The sequence below is a fragment of the Strix uralensis genome, chromosome 4 (assembly GCF_047716275.1).
Source record: "Strix uralensis isolate ZFMK-TIS-50842 chromosome 4, bStrUra1, whole genome shotgun sequence".
Lineage (NCBI taxonomy): Eukaryota > Metazoa > Chordata > Aves > Strigiformes > Strigidae > Strix > Strix uralensis.
The window spans coordinates 8093609-8112459 of record NC_133975.1 but is presented as its reverse complement, the minus strand read 5'-3'; the positions used below and the strand labels follow the sequence as shown (position 1 = coordinate 8112459).

At 36.7% G+C, this 18851-nt stretch overlaps 1 protein-coding gene across 4 annotated transcripts in view; it reads left to right on the top strand.

Moving 5' to 3' along the window:
• CTBP1 (C-terminal binding protein 1) overlaps positions 1-18851 on the top strand; it is a 248124-nt gene that overhangs the window by 54655 nt on the left and 174618 nt on the right. The window lies entirely within an intron of this gene.

The window sequence follows — 18851 nt, the reverse complement described above, 5'->3', positions numbered from 1 at the left end:
GAGTGTAACCGTATAATGAGCTCGATTGAAAAGATGATTCGTACTAAAAATAAACTTTTTTGATAGTATATTTTGCATTTAGGTGAATTCCTCAGCCCAGGTCACCGTTCTGCTGACAAAGCAGTTGCATTGAAGGGGGCAGTTGGAAAGGATCAACAAGGGGCCTGGGGACAGTTTACACTGACATAGCCAGAGAAAGACATTTCATCAAAGTATCAAAGGGTGCAGTTACACATTTAGTTTAGATGATTAATCGCCCTGTTAGTTTCTACTAAAACTGGCCAAGCTCGCCCCTGATTGCTAGTTCTAAACTGTTATCATCTCCCACCTAGACTGGCTGGCCAAGTGGTCAGTTGAATCTGCTCACTGGAGACTAATCCATGCTCAATGAAATGGGGAGCTAGCTGCTGAGGATGGGAAATTAGGGAAGGCTGCTCTTCTTTCTGGGCAGCTCTGCAGTCGGATCATCTGGATATCACCTAGGGCTGTGCTGATGCAGTGCATGGTCCTTTTCTCTGTTCCCAGTCTCAGGTCCTAGGGTCTCTGTATCAGACCCCTCAATAAAAAATGCAGGATGTTAACTTATTTTTATCTGTGTTAGCCAGCTGAGTTGGCAAATTGTGAGGAGGACAGAGAAACCTGTTCCTTTTGATGGCAGCCAGCAGGTAGATCAGCTCAACCCACTTGGTGGAATTTCAGCTTCCTTTTGGGTTTATTGTATTGATCAACAGGAAAATTTAAGATGGAAATAGTCTATGATGATGCAGTAAGGAATGCTGTCAGGGACAGAGGTGACAGACCAGTAGCCACTGTGACTGTTTAAAAATAGCAGTGGCTTCCCCAGGCTTCGTGTTCACATCTAGTGATGCTGTTTAATCAGAGCCTTTTTTCTGGCTTGTTTTTCCCAGCCCTGCAGAATTTGTTGCGTCCTGTGGTAAAATCTGTGTGGCCATGCAGTGCAGGGAATTGATCCAGTCGAAAAATAATATGGGAAAGAAGTTTTTTTAGCCACCTCTGCTTCCTAATCCCATTTACTGCATTCTAGATGAATAGTGCTGTTGGAAAAAGAGTGGAAATACCAGGCAGAAGATGATCAAGAGGAGAGGGGGTGAAACAATGGATATGGAAAAATGCTTGAGATTTTGTGGTTACAGGAATCCACTTTGTCTCTTTAAAGTGTCTGAGCTGTATTCTGCACTTGATTGTCTGTGTGTTCAAATGTCCAAATGTTCTTTGAGGTTTGTAAACACGTCTCTGGCTGATGTTTTTAAATCACTATCCCTGCAACTGTGTTAAGTGGGATAAAAACGAGGGGGTTGGTTTGTTTTAAAAAGGCTTTTCCCTACATATGGTCCTGTTCAGGTTTAAAAATTAAATATGCAGAGTTGTTCTTTGATATATGTGCCTTCTGTAACACAACCTAAATATTTTATAGTTTAGAAATATGCATAACGTTTTACAAAGCTCAGGAAATATAGTGAGCTGTATAGGTATTAAAGGTGGTTTATCTTCTCTGTCAGCTTTTTTTGTTCATCAGTTTGTGTATAGGTTCCTTCTTTTAACCTTTTCCTTCAGAAGAGAATTATTTTTAAGATGCATTTTATGTTTATTGCAAATTCCACTTAAAAAGAGGCCTCAGCGATTTACTAACTATTACTAACTACATATTTTTTCATAAATTGTTTAACATAACTTGTGATGGGAGACATTAATACATTATTATATCCATAAAGAGACACTGGTGGTGTTCTGGTGGTAACATATAGCATTTCATTACTGTCTGTATCCCTGTTTGAGGAGGGCATGATGATGAGTTGAAATTCAGTTTCTGAAAAGAGTGGTATGGGCCTGATCCTCAAAATGAAATGCTCACGTTGGGAACATATGCATAGGATTGCACACACTTTTTTCTGTGTGGAGTTAATGAATTACCACAAATGCTCTTGGAAGTTAGATAACTGTGCATGCACAATATTATTTGAGTTGAACTGCTTTCCTGTGACTTGAGGTAATTTGCACACTTGCTTATAGTAACTGATCATGCAAATTAAGCAACAAATTGAAGAGACATCACTGGATTTACTATTGCCTTGTGAGTTAACGAAAGTATGGTAGTACTACTAAATTTCAGTTGCTATTCAATGCAGGAAAAAACCTGAATCTATTGCTTTGGGAGCAATTAGTTCTCTTAATGTAGCTGAGTAAGTAATTTTGTCTCAGAGGTACCTATGATTCCCTTCAGTGATTTCTTAATATGAAATCGAGTATTTTCTTTTAATCCTGAAGATGTTTGCAATTATATTTTCGTGCACATTTCAGTGGTCTGCCATGCTCTTATGTGTATCATCTCAAAAGGGTGGTATAAAATGTTCTTTGTCATCCCAGTTTATATAGTTCTATAAACTAGAATTTACTTAGATGGTGGAAATTGAAGACTGTCCCTTGAAAAAGCCAGATATTAAGTTTTCTAACTTCCACCAGTAGCTGTGAATTATACTCAGACATAGAGACACGGTTCTAGGCACTCTGAGATGCTAATATTAAACTTGCTTCACAATTTATAAAATAACATGTAGGATTCTTCTCTTGAAGATAAATAGTATCAAGGCATGTGAAAGATTCATTAGTTACTGATTATATTGTTCTTTGTCCCCCTCTCCGGTGATGCTGGTGATTGCAAAGCATAATTATAGTAGTATACATTTGGCAGAACAGTTGGAAGTGTCACAGTGCAAAAATAAAATGTGTTCATTTTGTGGGTAATTTGAAAAATTCTAAATGTTTTTGGCATTTTGAAAAGTTGTTATCTCTAATTAAGGTATTACCGTACTTTATATTGTAACAAAACTGTAAACAATGCTGTGTATTTGCTTATATTCTAAAATCTTTAATTAAATGTGTGTATGTTTTACTGACCGTTGCTTGGAAGTTACCTTGGGGATGTCTGACCTCTGTTGAATTTGTTGGGAGCAAATAGATAAAGTAGGAAGGCAACAGAAGGTGGCTGCAGTGCGAAGAAAATTTTACTTTGTCTGAACGGGCTTAATGAACATAGCGAATTTTCTCAAAATACATTACATTGTATAATATATAGTGCTCAGTCAGCCACTGCTTTGGGGGGTTTCAAGCTTTAGGGAACTCTTCAAAAGGGGAGAGTGTAGGGACACCAGGTGGAACTAGGAGGAAAAAAGGGGCGTCTCCTCTTTAAATGTCTTCTTACTTGTTTACACAGGCATTCTGGATTAAACTACAGCACAACCCTGGAAATGTAACTGCAAAATTGAGAGTGACTTTTCCAGTTTGATGATTGCTTGAAACCAGAGCACTTCATGTGTGGTATTTATAGCAAAGGCTGTAGTGTATGCAAGTACAAGAAGTCTGTGAAGACCCTATGTGCCCCCAGACAGATGTTAGATGTTTTTCTAGTTCTGGTTTTGAGGAAGCAAAAGCATCTTAGCACACCTCAGAGCTTCTCAACAATCGTTTCAAGCCTTTTTTCCTTTTTATGCAGCACTGGTATACATCTTAACCTTATTCTTTATACACAGGTTGCCTCTTCCTTTTTAAAGGTGCCCAGAAGAAAACTTGAAATGTATTTTAGCTATTTCAACAGTGCTGCTTTATTACCTAAGAAAAGAAGAGTTGGTTGGGATAATAAATTGGAAAAGAAAGTGCATATTAATGGGATAAATTTCTGAAATTTCAGATAAAATCTCTCATCATTTGCTTTTATGAAGGGCAGCTTTTCTTTGGGAAGGTCTGATTACTGGCAAATACCCAAGTGCTCTGCTCTTTTGAAGGGCAGTAGAAGTGCACGATAAAGGAATAATTTCTTTTCAAGGATATGGTGTAGGCTTTCTTTCCCTATAAGAAAATATCTGTTTTTAAAGCTTCTTTCTTCTGTTTGTGGTGCTATATAGCATGAGATTTAGTAAGATGAATCTTCAATTCATAGCTGATGTGGAATATTGATGGTTCCGGGAGGAATGCAGAGAAAAAAGCAGATATGAATTAAATTTGGTTTTCTTTCCAAATTTATAAAGCAATCTTGAAATACAGGGTGACTTAGTTTAAAAAATGCTTTATCTTTCCTGGTTTTCTTTTTCTTGTGCCTGTAATAGAGAGCTTGGCTTCTTAACAAGTGGAAAGTACCAGATTGACAAATACCAAGTGTTATTTCATGACCACTGATGGAACTTATCTGACTGGCGTAAACTGTGATTTGACCCATTGCAGTTGTGAAATTAGGCAGTTAAGACAAGATTTCTGCATATTAATGAGGGAGATGGCCTACTTTGGCAATGCTTGGGTTTTCCCTGAATTTAAAAAAGGATTTTTACTAAAGTTGGTATCTACTGTGTAAGCTGATCTGTAAATAAAAGGAAGGAGGAATAAATATTTCCAAGCAGTGAGTACATGTAGCTCTTTCTTATGTAAGTGGGAATTGCAGATGTCAAGTTCTTTGGAAAATTAGCTATCAATTTTCTTAACTGACATCCAAATTTGAAAATGTTCATAGTTGTCTCGCTGCAGATATCAGAGAAAGAAAGGAAGTAATAAAATGTGCAGACAATTGTAAATCACATAATACTTTAAAGAGTTTTCTTTATGCAGACTGATCTTAGTACTAGGCATACTAAATATGCCAAGTGTTTCTTAAAAAGAGATTAAGGGCCTGCCTAGTTACTTGGTGTCTTTTTTGACAGACTTTAGAAGAAGGCTTATTGAAGGATTAGGGCAGCAGAGGGAGCTAAAAGATCCCTAATATTTTATGATTTGTTGTTTCCAGAGTGAAAGTTGCTCCTTCATAAAGTACCAATTAACCTTCAGAAAAATGTGATTTTTCTAACCTTAAGTGCCTTCAGCAAATAAATAAAGGTTTTGAACTGGAGAAAATTCCTTTTCTCCCTAGCAATTCAGTATAAATGAAATTAGGAATCAGGTAGTAAAAGCTACCAAAATCTTTCTGCAGGAACAGCCATCAAATCTTTCAACTGTAACAAATGAAAGTGTTTAAGCAAGCAGAGTTTTTATTAATAACCTAAGCAGACTATTCTATGAGTAAAGCAAGTTAATTTCAGATACAAGTGTCTTAAAATAAAATACGTTCTTGTGTTGCATACAAGGGTGTTTCAACAACTCAACACTTTTTCCTGTGTTTTGCTTGGAAGAACTTTGAAAACACCTTTATGAGCTTGAAATATAGACAATTAGATAAAACATCTAGTCTGTTATATAAGAGTTCTCTTCAAAGAACAGGGAGGCTATTCTAAAGACTAAGATGACTCTGAAATAGTGAAATGAAAATTATGTTACCGTTAATCATCACATAACAAAATCATTTGCCACACATTAAGGAAAGCTATGTGTATATTTGGGATATGTTTACCCCAGTGCAAAAGCATCCTTTATCTCATTAAAATTACAGTTGAAATGCTTATGCACAGGCTTATGTTTGGGTTTTGTTTTTATCCTTAATATTCAGTATTTACGGTGCAAGGTGTTTTTGGCTTTCTTTTGGATTGCTGCAGTAACCTGCTTTTGTAATTTGAATCTTCATTATGTGCTACATAAACAGCTTTTGAATTTGCATGCTCTTAAGCTACTACAATGTTATGGAGGTATTACTAGTAACAATGCAAGCTGTATGAAAAGAAAATTAGCTTAAAAGCCCATTTTGCCCTAAATGATGCTGAACAGTAGCTGCTAATGAAAAGCATTATTTTAACCAGAAAACTAGGAGGAAAAAACCTACAGAGGAAAGAATCTGGATGAGATTGTTAAATTTTGTTGAAGCATTCAGGTCACTGATTTAAGTTACATATGTTTTAAAGAAAAGATGTGTTTATATGGTGTCCAGCATTACATATTTTATCTGTACAGTTATATTTTCTTTGGTATATTGAAATAAAATATGCTGCTTGCTTGTGACAGACAGCAACCATGTTCAGCTATGATATATACAGAGCACTACATCTTACTGCTATGATAAAGTCAAAATAGTTTTATTTAATGTTAGTTTCAAAGACAGTGTTAAATACAGTAAACAATATAGCTTGAAACTAGGTTTACAGGGTTGTAATCATTGTAAAAGAATATCATATGTATTTGAATCAGAGTCCAATACTTAACGACACCTATTTATCTAATTCCTGAGTAATCTTCAGAGAATTTAAAAAAATTTTTTCGACCAGATATTTAACTTTTATGCAGTGCAGATGAGTGCCTGGTAAAACTTTCAATAGCTTTACAAGTCTGAGTGCTTGGTGGTAATATATACTTATTTCTGTCTGGGGTCAGGGAAGATGCTCTGAAAGCCCTAGATTTATACATTGCTTTACACTGTGCTCTGGAAAACTGAACTGTACAAAGATTAAGAGTCTAGGTAAACACGCTGAAAAATTTAAATAGTCATCTAATTAAAGCAGACACATTCAGCTTTCATAGAGGTAGTTCCCATCCTTAGGGAAGTGCAGTTTGAGATGCAAAAAAGGATTTTATTTTGTTTCCTCCCTTAGTGCAGTCAGGATGGGAGTGTGCTTATGCAAGTGGAAACAAGAAAATAAAAGCAGAGACAGTCTTCTAGCGCTGAAGGCATCTGCTGCTCCGTCCTTGTGTCCTTGTTCCACGAGGTCAGTACTGAACTTGAAGGGTGCCTCTTCTTAAACAGGAGAAATTGCATGGAGGCTTTGCCATGGAAGAATATCTTGCAGAGATCTCTTTCCTCCTTAGAAAAGTCTTTGTGATGTGATGGACGGGTCATTTGGAGTTAAGAAATGTGCGTTTTATATTTTAGCTGTTCTTAAGTCAGCAGGTTAGAAAACAAAAGTTGCCTCTGTACCTTTTCTTTTGCTTTGTCAGAAAACAGTCAGAGACTTTAGGAGTTACTGTGATATAAATAACAGCAGGCTGTTGTAATACTCTTGGAATCCCTTTAAAAAATGAAGTTTTGCTAACTGTGAAAGTACCTGGCGTTTGCAGCAGGTAAAAGCGTGCCCATTGGTACCACCTTAGATCCAGAACTGCGGTGGTTCGTGACCCTGATCAGATGTTTAAATAAGAAGGTTCCTTCATCCTTCCTTTTCTGTGGGAATTAAATTTAAATTGCTTGTGACTTTGAGCAGACGTGTTTTGATATTTTTTTTTAAGCCAGAAATTAGCTGTTCAAAATTACTCATGCTTCCTTTTTCTTGATGCTTATTTTTCAAAGTAGCATCCTGTGCACTGAGTTTTCAAACCTCTCATTCTGCAAATTAAATGGAGACACACCAAAAACCCCTCAAAAATTACAGGCAAAGGCAATAGGACAGCAAAAGATGAAGAGGAAAGACTCTTTATTCTTTTGATTCTACCTGTATTTTTCAGAAAGTTTCCTTGTGTGCTAGATGATGGCACTCAAATACGAATAGACTGACTCCTGTTAATAGGTAATTAAGAATAATTATAAGTGTTAATTAAATACACATGATAAATGTCTCTCTTTCTCAAGGAGTGTACATTTGAAGAAGTAGTTTTATTAAAGGATAATAAAACTTCTTCCCAGGCAATTTTATCACTGTTTCTTGTTCCCTGCTGTTCCTTTCTTTCTTGAAGATTGCATCAGTCATACCCATGTGGTTTTTTTCTGGGTATCAAATACCACTTAGGCAGGTGTTACTGAGTTTCCACAACATCTGCCAGTCATTTTTTGTTGTTGTTAGTTTATCTAACCTGCAGATGGTCATGTTTGCCTGTTTGTGTAGTGCTCCACAAACTCCCATGCTTGTTCCCCTAGTGCTGCTCTGCGCTTGCATGCAGGCACCATCAATTTATCAAACTCAAATAATTTAGTAACAGTTACTTCTTGCAATAAACAAAAGCAGCTGCACTCTAGCTATCCTTATCTGCATGAATGCATAGATTGTAAAGGGCTTTTCTGACAAACAAGGCAAAAGTTTAGAATTTCAAACTGGAATTTAGGGCATGTAAGTCAGAATGACTAGACGCTGATGTTTAGAAACAATATAATAATGCAGAGAATGAATTAGTTACCATGGTAACTGCTTTGTTTTAATAATTTGGTGGGGCAATGAATAGAAGGAGCTTAGAAAGAAGTAGTAGGAATCTTAATTACATGTTGTGCAATGTGAGTGGCTTTGTTCATTAATATTGAAATCAATTTGATTTTATAACAGATTGAAGAATGACTGTATAAGTTTTAGTTTGGAAGGGCAATAAGAATGATTTACAGTTTTTTTTTTTTATTCTTGTTTCCACCCCCCCCCCTCCCCCCCCCCCCCCCCCCCCCCCCCCCCCCCAGGAAAAATATGATCACATTTTACATTTGATTAAGGCAACACAGATTATCGATTTCTTAACAGTAAAAAGTGCTCAATATGTTGCATTGTAAGTGTGAGTTCAATCTACGTGCTGTGATTTGTTGCCTGGCAGTTGTTGGCAGCCTAGCAACATGCTTCAATCCAGATCTGCAGAAGGATGTAGACACCCAAAGTTGGGAGTTACAGGAAAGGTAGGTGTCTCAGTACTTCAAAACCCACTTAAAATCATCAGCACCTTGAAATCCCTTTGTAATTTATGGATGAAATTTAAGTACCCTCCACACTTTAAGATCATCTTCATTTTCTTTCCTCTTGCAGATTTGAGCAGTTTAGTGTGCATTTTGTGCTTAAGACAAGGCAAGATTCTCAAACAGAATGAGCTTTTTTGGAGGCAGATGCACATCAAGCAGGCCTTCTGTGATCACATACAGCATGCATCAGCTGGACCCTGTTTTGCAGAAAGATAGCAGGGACGATGGTGCTTTATTGAAGAAATTCATGCGCGGTGCCCCGTGTCCCAGCATCTCTCATAAGGCAACAGTTGGCTGGGTCTGAGATGCCTGTGTGCTCGTGAGTCAGCACGTGTCTGAGGACCGGCTGGTGTCACGGAAGGGATCACCGCTCCTGTCCTACTGCAGCCTTTCAGAAAGCAGAGCCTCTAATTTGAGCCTGACTTCTCATCTGGATGCCTTTTTTTTTCCTCCCTTAATGAAACTTGCAGGAACTTAATTCTCCTTGAGACTACTGGCAGCTTTCGGTTGAAATTTGCTAGTGAGTTAAGGATATAATTAAGAAGGGTCCAGCAGGTAGATGGACAGACACAATTATGCAAGCCTGGTTTCCTTTGAAAAATCTGTCTAAAAGGTGCTCAGAAACAAGAAGTGACACCTGGTCATTTCTTGGCCAAGGAAGTGTCTTCCATCACCAGACTCAAACCATGTTCCCTCCCTAGACTGTGGAGTCTTAAAGTTGTTTCTGCAAAGCGGTACTGCTTTTAACAGTGGCTCCTCAGTAGGTAAGAATGTCTGCTTGGGAGCAGGGAAACTTTGTGTTGTAGATCATCATCATAAATCCAAAGATAATTAGCTTTTTGAAGGAGGTTCGTTACCCTTTCTGTATGGTTTGCTGCTATCTATGTTCCAGGTAATACATTGTGCCAGAAAGAAAGGGGCTAACTGAGCTCAGTAATGAGTGCTCTAACTCAGAAAGGGGGAGATTCAAGCTTCTCTTCCCTGTTTCTAGTACTTTTGTGTATATTATTTTGTGGATGGAGATTTAAAACTGTGGACTGTTTCTTTTCTCCAAGGTGAGGCCCCCATCACTGGGCTGTTCTTGTCCCTGCCTCCTCCCCTGTAGTCTCATAAGAAACTTGCCCTGATAAAGTATTTCTAAGACCAGCGTATCTTACCTCCAGACCCACATTTTCTTAACTCTTCCCTTATCTCTTAGCTGTATCTTAATAAAATTAAATTACGATGTATTTGAAATAGACACTAGTTTGGTTTGAACTTTTCTTGGGCCCTAATCCTTCACTGGAATTCTGAAATGCTTGTTAATATAATCTTAAAGTTTACAAAATCCTTTCCTGTTTAATTTTTGAGTGTCAGTCTATGAAACTTCCCCAAATGTCAGAAGATCAGATGATTTTTGCCCCTTGTCCAAGATGCTGATGCATGAAAGTAAAAGGGAGTTCACTCCAGAGCTAAAAACATCCAGTGAAGAATTTTTTTAGTTAGTTGCTTCCTTTTATCTGTGTAAACTGTGAAATAGTGGTAGATACCGTAACCAACAGATGCGTGGTTGCATCCCAGAATAGTTGGTGAAAGAAATTTTAGAGCAACTCCTTAAAGGCCTTGGTATACCAAGGTAATAGCACTAGTGCATCTGGTGATAAAGAGAAGAGTGTGGTCTTGCAGCAGAATGTTGTCTCTAGCTGCCTTTTATTCTTGTAATTGAGTCTCATTTTAATTATTTTCCTGGTTCTCTTTTGTAATGAGGAAATAAAATAATTTCTATTTCATTCCTTGTTTTCTAGTATTTTTAAAAATATTCTTTGTGATATATTCATTTTGCATGGTGGTATGCAAGTGGATTTGCACTGGAAATCATTTCACATTAAATGTTAAGTTTTTAATTTAATGTTCAACTCTGTTTGCTGTGATTTTTATTGCATTAGTCCCTTATGAATGGAAGGACCTGCAAATACATTCCTACAATCATAGTTTTCCACATAGTTTAAAAATATTTAACTGTGTACTGAGAGGTCAGTTATAGTCCTTTTAGATGAAGAAGACCTGAAGCTTTTTGCAAGCAGTGGTATTGACATAATTTAGGTAGGAAAGCACTACGTAGCGTTCTGAAACAACCTTCTCTACTGACATTGGCTTATGTCTCGAAAAGCTAGCAAGTCTGCAGACTTGTCTGTCAAATATGATAGATCATTCCATCTCTTATTCTGTCTGTGCATGATTAACTGGAGGAAACCCATGCTACAGGTATATATTTCAGTCTGTACTTCTGAGTTCCACATGGAAAGCACTCCTGCCCCTAAGCTGTGGATTCCTCTTTTACAAAAGAAATACCAACAGGGTTTCCATGTCAGCTCTGCTGGTCGTGCCAAAGGCTTGTCAGATACAAGCTGTGGTCTTCCCCACACCATGAAGTGCTCCAGAAGCATGATTGACTTGTATCTCCTTGACATGATGTAATCATCTAATTGGAAAACATATTTGCTAAACAAAGATTGTTGGATTGTTCCAGACAAAAGCTTTTTATTGTATGCAATTTTAAAAGCTCTCTTTGAAATGATTTACAGGCAAGTTTACCCTTTTGTGTTGGATAAAATTTGACAGATTTTTCATATAGGAAGATGGAGTTCAAAGAAAAAAGTACTTTCTTTAGCCTCATTCTATACAAGTCACTTACGAATACTTGATTTAACAGGAAAAGTTTGTACTAATAATTGTGATAATTGAGCCCAGTTAGCACAGACAAGAGAACACTATTATGTTTGGAGTACTTATTTTTAATAACTTTATACTTCTTTAAAACTCCTTTAAAGTATATATGAGTATACATACACAATATAGATCACTTGAAAATGTAATCAAATATTTTGTATCAAAAATTGAGATATTTTATTAAGAAAGCTTATTTAAACATGTAGTTATGGTATTCCTGTCACCTGTCTCTCTAGTCTTGGAGTTACTATGACCTCTGATTTGTTTTGAGTTTGTTTCTATTCAGGTTTTTTTTGTCCCTTTGCTTGTGCAGTTTTCTGGCCTGGATGCAGTTTGTACCTGTTGCCCTTTCTGTTTTTCCTTCATGCCTGAGTACTGCAGAACTTGTTTTATCTAAGCTGGCACTTGGTTCCTGGAATTCATCTCCTGTTTATGACATTTCTGTAGGTCAGAACTGCCATGAAGTACAAATATTAAAGGTTTGTCGTTGTCTCTGTATAGGAGCATAGAGGTATCTTTTCTGTTGAAAATGTTATTTATTTTAATTGGTGTTATAATTGAACTACACTTACATTCTGCATAATAGGAGGTTGATTTATTAGTAGCAGTTATTTTAAAAGGCTGCAGGATACTTCCCCTTTCCTTGTGCTGTATGAGTGGACTTTTTTGTGTCTCTCAGACCCTGGCTTGCCAAGTTTACAGATGCCACTGCTTTTATAAACCTGAAGTTGGCTTTTAAGTAAACACTTTATAAAGTAATAGAAGAAGAGTTTTCATGATTTGTAGAAAGTTGATAAATTCATATTTAATTTAGCCAACCTACTTTACTATATTAAAGGTTAGATTGATCTAAAGCCATTTAGCTTGAAAAGGCTACTAAAACTTGAGATTTTAACTAAATATGTTGAAAACTGGAAACTTCTAGAGAAGTAATTCTATGCAGACATTCCTTGGCTGTGAAGGACAAAGCTGGGGGAGGGAGGGAAATCTAACATTATAAATAAAAGCAAGTTCAAGCTATCGTCATAGCCTTGACATGACTAGTGTAGTCTGTGTTATAGATTGGCAGTAATGGCTAGCTATTTTGCCTAACCATCCAAAACCGGATGACATTCTTCTCCCTATTGATATGTGCATAATGTTTTTGGTGTTTGCTATTAATGATGCATTTCCCTTTTTATCAATTACATTTTAATTACATTATGTCCTTCTAGTAGCACTAAAGGATTATAGGGTGAGACTATAAAAACTTATTTTGTTTAAAAGTATAAGTTTGAAGAAGGGAGTTAATTTCCAAAAAAAAGCAATATTTGTCTACTGATGACCATTCGAGAGAAATGCTGACATTATTGTAAATATTTTGTCTTTCATGACACCTAAAACCGGGACTTTGAACCAGATACTTTTAAGCATAGGTTTAGTGTTCAGCTGCACCTGCTCCATTGTCAGTTGTGACCCATGATGCTAATTTGGCTTTTAAATATGTTGCCTGCAAATAGTAAAGTACTAACAAATGTTTTTTTTAATATTTAGCTCAAATCAGACACAGTGATCTAGTTTTATTTTACTTCCTGAAAGATTTTTTGTTCTTTACAGAAGGTAATGGTAAAGTTTATTTAAGAATAATATTGATCATATGATGTTATTAGCAAGTAGAGAATCAGCATACCTGCTACTAAGATAAAAATATATCTAGATTTGAGGTTTCAGCAGTTAGTAAGGTTATTTTAAGATACAATCACCATTTGAAGATGTGACATTAATGCTTAACATTAGCATAATTTTTTAAATGGCAGAAAATTTGATAGAAGCATTTAATGTATGCTGGATGGGATGTTTTTGGAACTTGGTTTCTGTGAAATTAGCTATAATCCTCAGTTTTGTTTTTCTTCAAATGACATGACAATATATCTTCTCTGAAAGCATTTAACTGGTTGAAAATGAAGTGGAAGAAAATTAAAGATTGCGTGATAAACCAGGGTGTTGTTCACTGAATTCAGCATTAGTCAATTCAGAAGTGATAGTGGAAAATTTGTTTATTAGATTTACAGAATCTAATTTAGATTAGATTCTGTAAATCTACAGAATCTGTACCTACACCATAGTATCTATAAAATATTGTAAATGTTTTGTCGTAATTGAACATAAGCATGGCTAGCTGTCAGCTAAATCAGGTAATTGGGAAACTCTTAATCTCCTTTCAGATATTTTCTTTGGCCATTTTATTTTCTTCTAGTTCTCATTTTCATATGTTTTTTTACTGTGTTTCAAAATAAAGAAAAAAAGTACTAACCTCCTGTTTCGAGGACACAGCAATGTCCATGATAATTAAATTGCAAATTGCTGACAGTATATTGATTATTGTTCTTGTAACTGGAGTCTAGATTGAGACTGTTGGCCGCTCTGTGTTCTGGCCTCTTCAGAGTTTGCTACCAGCCAAATGAGGGAAGGAAGAATTAAAAAAGCAAGCGTGGTTTGAAGATGAGCACTGGTACCAGAATTAAGTTGTGCACCCAGGATTTTTTAGATTTGCTGATATGATTTGAAGGTTGCCTACTTCAGAGATCCAAGCTATGGGAGACATCCCGTAAAGACCAGGGAGGTTGGTGAGGGCCATTGTAGTTGAAAGAAGGTACCTTTAGGGAGCAGTTCAGGGCTTGCCTGGTGTTTCTGACGGACTGTACGTGGATCCAACTGGCAAGTGGGAGTAGGGAGCAATAATGTTTCTCACTGGGAAAATCTTGATGAGATATGCTTGAAAAAATACCTGACTCAGCATTGCACTCTATGCTATTGATAGTTGGAACATCAAGTCCCTTTCTGGGAATAAGCAAGAAGATTTTGACCTACTTCAGTGAAAGCGTAGCGGTTAAAATACTCCCCTCAGCCCTAGGTTAGAAAGCAGCGCTCCTATTCCCACAAATGCATCCGAAACCCCTCGCCTGCTATCTTTGCAAATCTGTTTCCATTCTCAACGCGATAACCAGCAGGCATCAAGTGAAACGGCTGCGTGTAGGTGTACAAAGCATTTCTTCACATATCAGGTGAGTTATGAAACTCCTTCCTGCAGGATACTGTAGGTTACTGAAGTTTCATGAGGGTTGAAAAAGTGAGTGGGTATGTTTGTGGAAGAAAAATCCACTGACTTTGCTGAAACATTTCTGATTCAAATAGCTGGTGGCAGGGAGAGGTTCTGGAGATGAATTACAGGTCTTGCTCTTTTTCTCATATTCTTTTTCTCACTGTTCTTTCCTGAATCAATCAGCAGGAAAAAACCACTATTGAGCAAGATGAACCTTTGGTCTGAACCCATCAGAAGCTTTTCTTGCACCCTTGGTTGTGGAAGGCTTCTATTTTCCTTGCCCAAACTTAGTAGAACTTTAGGGGCCCTTCTCCTGTTCTTTGAGGCTCCCAGCCTCATTAGCCTCATTATTAGAGTCAAAAATTAAAGTAACATTGCCCACTTGCAGTGCATCGGTATCCTAACCCAGCATATCAATGTCTAGGACCTCAGGTAGATGCTGCTGTGCATTTCTAATACTTTCCCATTAGGTCTGTCAGTGCAATAAATAATAATACTTTTCCTGACTTCAGATATATATTTTATAGGTGTTGTAAGAAATACTAATTTTAGAGACCACTTTAAAGTTTGCTTTTTTTTGGTCTAACTCAGAATGGCTGAAATGTTTGAAGAAAGAGAAGCAGGACACCTAAAAATAAAGGAAAAAAGGAAAGTAGCCCTCTGTGTATTAGGTGCCTGCAGTAATGCACAACATGTGCATGATGTATGTAACAAATCTACGATCAGATATCTAGAAGTGGTGTGGTATGTGATTAAAGATACGGGAGATCAGAACAAGGCTTAACCAGCTGTGCTTAGAGTCCTTGTGGAAGCAATTTTCCACTGTAGTTGTTTCCTTACCTGTGAAATGATGATAATCCTTATACTGTCTGAGGCTTAACTCATCATTGGCTTTACAGCAAGGTGAAAAGTCTATATAGAGTTAAAAAAAACTCCAACAAGCTAGAATAATGCTACTTACTATTTAATAATTTGCCTATCCGAGTAACTGTCTGTATTATGGAATAATTGAAACATATTTACAGAGAAAATTTGAAAGAAAATAACAACATTATCAAGTTAAAAAGCTATAACACATAATTATTATATATTTACTTCATGATTCAGCAGTTGAGCTGGTTTTGTGCATGTAAATGATTTTTACTTAATGGATTGTTGCAGCACTTCTGAGCAAGCAGCTCAGGACTCTCCGAAGGGCATACCTTGAGGACACTGCAGCAGCAATATTTTGCTGTGTCACTAGATTTTATCATGCGTAAAGGACAGATTCTTTTATACTTGGAGTTTTCAAATGGAAACCACTGTTACATTTCTGACCGATTTCGTATATGCTAGCAAGGTATGGTAATTCAAAAAGTTCTTAAAAAAAAAATTGGTTCTATTAGCACAGGTTTCTTGTCCTTTTATTTAAATATTGCCTTATCAAGTGTCTAACTATAACAGCAGCTTTATAAACTACATCAAGAAAATGAGGGAACCTATGACTACTTCTTACAAGAATTTTATGAGTGATATCTTTTATTTCTTTTTTTTCAAGCAGGAGTAATAAAAATATAAGTGAATTTTAGTTTACTGTTATAGTGCTCTATGGCTGTCAAGTGCTATTACTAAACAAATAGTAAAAATACTCTTGATTTTATTGCTTTAGTAATACTGTTACAAGAACCACTTTACTAGACTTCTCCAAGATTTCTAACATGTTTGAGAATTAGTACATAGAAGTAATTTCTCAGGTTTGGACTGCATCCAGTACTTCATGAAAGGGATCTTTCTAAACAGCCAGAGATCTAGGTACTAGATAAGGCAGGCATGGGTTCATTAGGATGAGATTTATCTCTGGAAAAAAAATTTAAAATGTAATTACAAGTCAGTTGCACTGAACTGAGGATCATAAGGACTGTGATGCAAATATTAACTAACAGGCATCTACAAAAAAAGGGGTTGATGTGTCATTTCCAGGACAGTTTATCAGTCTCAGACATGGTCTCAGTTACAACTCTGTGTCTGTGCAAGCATTCTTTATATCCCTAAATGTGTAAAATCTGCATGATGGGTCTATGGGCTGCACAATACAGTGTTGTGTTAACTTGAGGTTTTTTTGAAGAACAACATCTTTCTACTGCACTGATAAAACTGAGGGAAGAATGGGGAAATATCCGGTAAACTTGTGGCATTTCTGATTGAGCCTTTGATGTCAGTCCAAGAAGTAATAGAGCTACAGAGAGATGTGAAGATCCATAGAATGAAGCTGGTATGACTGTTTGCTTTGGCCTTCCCCCAAACTTCTATGGGATAAAAGGAAGTTGAGTTCTGTTGAACTTTAGAGTCAAAGAAATCAAATCAAACATGCCTACATAAAGGAACCGCATCCCCCAGCTACAGGGTAGCTTTCTGCTTTATTGAAATGTAATCTCTCAAGTTGTTGAAATATAGTTAATACTAATACAAAATTTTGTGTTGTGACAAGATGCTGTTTAATGTCTATATTACCAAAACTGTATTACCATTTTCACTACTGTTAGTGGTTGATGGTACTGCTGTCAGTTTCAGTGAGGAGACACTAGTTTAGCAACCATGGGGGGGGGAAGTACCTTCTGACTCTGATCCACAGAATGATGAATTTGATGAATTCTGCAGTGATTTGTTGTATGAACTTTTTATTTCTTTTTTTAAATTCACACTGAATTTAGCAGTGATGTGATGACCACAGTTAAACTAGCTAGAAGAAAGGCTATAAAGTGACTAGGATTTTACTTGGGATGACACGATCTGGAAGTTTCTATAATTTCCAGTCAAATATAAAGGAAATTCTAGCTTGAGTGAGGTACCTCATTTAGGTTTTTTAGGTGGTAGGAAGGATCAGAGCCTAAGAAGGGCTCAGATCAGCTTCTTTGGATCTCAAGTTTAGATCGAGGAGCAGTTATTCTTGAAAGCTGCCCTAGCTTGGCCTACCCTACCCATAGCCTATAGCTTGGCTACGTTACTGTATCTTCACAATAAAGGTAACTCTTACTCCCGCATTGGAGTGCATAAAGGAGCCCAAGTGTATCTTAGGCTCTTGACTGTGCTCTATTTAGTACTGAGAACTTTACTTTCTGGAGCTCTGAAAGCAACACTCCTTAAAAGCAGTATGTGTGCTTACTTTTCAAAGAGGAGGTGAGGAAAAATATGTTGTGCGCTTATGCCTAAACCTAGGTTTTGCAATCATGTTGATATTTGTATCCACACTGCAAATAATTTTTCAAAATTTGGCATTAAGAACTTGAATTGCTTTATATTTTAATTTCAACCCATGTATGTTGCGATGGTACTGCCTACAGTTATTCTGTACTTTAATTTTGATTTGGACCTCTGTCTTTTTTGTTGTTGACAATTGCATGTTTCGGTTATAGTTTATATACCCTTGCTTTCCTAAATACTAAAATGTTTCCAATTTTGAAATACTTTCCTCATGTAGTCAACATACAGCCATTCTTGCATATTCTGCCTATCCCTGTTCCCTTCAAAGTAAGTCATGTATCAGATACTGTTTCCCTTTAAGTTTGATATTTTGGTGGCTTCCTCCTTGTATCAGAATCCATTTGCATCATCTCAACTGATTTTACCAACATCCTGATTATGCTCCTTCACACACTAAAGTAACATTGAATTATGTGTTGCATCAGTTTGCTTGACAAATAAAAGGATGAACATTTCTCATGCCTTGAATGAGGAAGTCAGTACAGTTAAAACATTATAAAGGCATGCCATCTGCAAAGAAAGAGGACAGTAGTTATTTTCCTTGAGAAAGTAAAAAAAATAAATGCAGTGTGCATGCCCTATCAGAGCACGTGCATCACCTGTACAAGGTACAAAAGCAAGTCATCCCAAATATACTTCAGTTTTTCAGGTAGATACTTCAGTTATAAAACTGGCACAAAATGAAAAACATTGGTACAAAACATTTGCATATTTGAAGTTACATGTGGACAAATATACAGAAACAATTCTCTGAAGATTCAGCCTCTACTTACGTCCTTATCTCAGGCACCTGCCTGACCAGATTCCAGAGCTGCATGTCTCCTAGTCATTATTTCTTCTGTGTGTGTTATATTTTATATATATTTTCATCTGGGTATATCAATGAAGCAGAAAGCCTGCTCTGAATAAGCGCTTTGGATTCCATCTCCAAACTCTGCTTTAACCAATACCATTTGCAATGATAGAGTGCTGTGTAGAGTCTCCTTTTCTTGTGTAACCTCAGCCAGGAAATATAACAGATGGGTTTCACCGTGCTTTTTTGGCACGGAGTAGCATGAAAATAGAAATAAACCTTATTACATATGTGCTTCTCAGCACGGTGCTTGTAATGTACAATAAATATCACTAAAAAAGTGCAAACTTATTGCCAGTTAACCATTAATCAGGGAAAAAAAAAGTTTAATAGAATGATTTTGAGACCAAATGTGTCTTAACCTTTACATTAAAAACTGGTAGCAGCGTGTTTTTCTT